This window comes from Cebus imitator, unplaced genomic scaffold, assembly GCF_001604975.1.
Source record: "Cebus imitator isolate Cc_AM_T3 unplaced genomic scaffold, Cebus_imitator-1.0 Scaffold427, whole genome shotgun sequence".
Taxonomy (NCBI): Eukaryota; Metazoa; Chordata; class Mammalia; order Primates; family Cebidae; genus Cebus; species Cebus imitator.
This window is the reverse complement of record NW_016107742.1, coordinates 698,184-700,233: the sequence shown is the minus strand read 5'-3', so window position 1 is coordinate 700,233 and position 2,050 is coordinate 698,184. Positions and strand designations below refer to the sequence as shown.

Genomic DNA, 2,050 nt, shown 5'->3' with positions numbered 1-2,050 from the left:
TTACACTCTTGTTGCCCAGGCTGAAGTTCAATGGTGAGATCTCGACTCACTGCAACCTCCACCTCCTGGGTTCAAGCAATTCTCCTGCCTCAGCCTCCCGAGTAGCTGGGATTACAGGTGTGCACCCACCACACCCTACTAATTCTGTATTTTTAGTAGATGGGGTTTCACCATGTTGGTCAGGTGGCTGATCTTGAACTCCCGACCTCAAGTGATCACCTTGCCCTCCCAAAGTGCTGAGATTACAGGTGTGAGCCACCATGCCCAGCAGATTTTTTCTTTTCTTTTTTTTTTTTTTTCTTAAAGACCAGTGTGCTTTTCTTGGAGAAATAAGAAGAAGAAGAAAAAATACCAGTGTAATAGTACACTGAGTGATTTTTTTTTTAAGTGCATATATGAGCAAAAAGTTTTTTCCCTTTTTTGAAGTAGGTCAGTATACTACATAGACTGTTCTCTGCATGTTTATTTTTTCCCATTTAATATATCCTGGAGATATTTTATATCAATATAAAAACAGTTTCCTCATTATTTTATAGCTGCAGTGTGTTCCGCTGTATTTATTTATCCTTTTGCAGATGAAGAAACTAAGGCTCCAAAGGAGTTAAGTAAAACTGGTCCAAGATCACATATCTGGGAAATAGTAAAGCCGTGATTTGAACCCAAACCTGTTCATTACCTCCTCTTCTGCCACTTTAGAGGGGCAGAGGGAAAGAGGAAAGCAAAGAAGCCACCTCCAGGAGGGCTTGAAGCCCAGAGGATGGGTAAGCCACAAATTTCTTGGAAGAAATTTGTTCAATACACACCCCTCAATGGAGAGAGGGGAGAGCAGCTTCCTCTTAATATACAAAGGATCACTTCTTAATGTATGAAGGACCGCTTACTACATAATTCATGTGCCTCTACTCTTTTTTACCCGGGAAAGGGAGGGAAGAGTGAGTAACTGCTGCTTCTCTACTGCACTAGGAAGCAGCACAGCATAATGAACCCTTACCAAGTACCAGACTGTTTTAAGCACTCTACATGAATTAACTCATTTAATCCTCATAACAACCTCATTTTACAGATGGTGAAACTGAGGCACACACTGCTTAAGGAATTTATCCATGGGAAAGAAGAAAGAACCCTGGATAAAAGAGGGAAGGGACCTGGTTTCTAGTCCTGCCACTGTTGCGGACTGACCTGAGCAACTCTTCTCCCCTAGTCTGTTGTGATTTCCCTTTTGTAAAATGGGAAGCCTGGACCAGACAATCACTGAATCTTCCTTTAGCTCCCTGATGATTTTTACGACTTAAGCCAACTTCTATCTGAGACCAGTATTCCCAAAGAGCTGGACATGAGAGGCTGAGTTACATGAGCAGGAACATATTTATTTTGGGAAAACCTATTGGGAGAAAATGCAAGGCTGCATGATGGTCAGGAGGCTGGTGGGACAGCTGACTGATGGACCACAATCAGAAGTGACAGGAAGACTAATTTTAGCTCAATAGGAAGAATATTTTATTTTAGCAAGCTACCTGGAATCCTGTATCAAAAGTAACAAGAGCAGGCCAGTCATAGTGGCTCATGCCTATAATCCCAGCACTTTGGGAGGGCAAGGCAGGTGGAATATCTGAGGTCAGGAGTTTGAGACCAGCTTGGCCAACATGGTGAAACCCTGTCTCCACTAAAAGTTAAAAAAAAAAAAAAAAATTAGCTGGATGTGGTCGCTTGCACCTGTAATCCCAGCTACTCGGTGGGGGGGCTGAGGCAGGAAAGTTACTTGAGCCCAGGAGACAGACGTTGTAGTGAGCCGAGATCATGCCACTGTACTCCAGCCTGGGTGACAGAGTGAGACACTGTCTCAAAGAAAAAAAAAAGATTATATGTATTAGGGAAAATGGAAAGACCTGCATCTGGGTTCAGAAATTCAAAGGTCCCTTCTAGGTTAACAGTAGTTCATGTGAAAACACCCCTAAGGAGGCCGGGCGCGGTGGCTCACGCCTGTAATCCCAGCACTTTGGGAGGCCAAGGCGGGTGGATCACGAGGTCAAGAGATCGAGACCATCCTGGT

At 43.8% G+C, this 2,050-nt stretch overlaps 2 protein-coding genes across 3 annotated transcripts in view; one reads left to right on the top strand and one right to left on the bottom strand.

The window, feature by feature from the left end:
* SMG5 (SMG5 nonsense mediated mRNA decay factor) overlaps positions 1 to 2,050 on the top strand; it is a 44,918-nt gene that overhangs the window by 835 nt on the left and 42,033 nt on the right. The window lies entirely within an intron of this gene.
* Positions 1 to 2,050, bottom strand: part of TMEM79 (transmembrane protein 79) — a 7,697-nt gene that overhangs the window by 1,183 nt on the left and 4,464 nt on the right. The gene's annotated exons all lie outside the window — the stretch shown is intronic.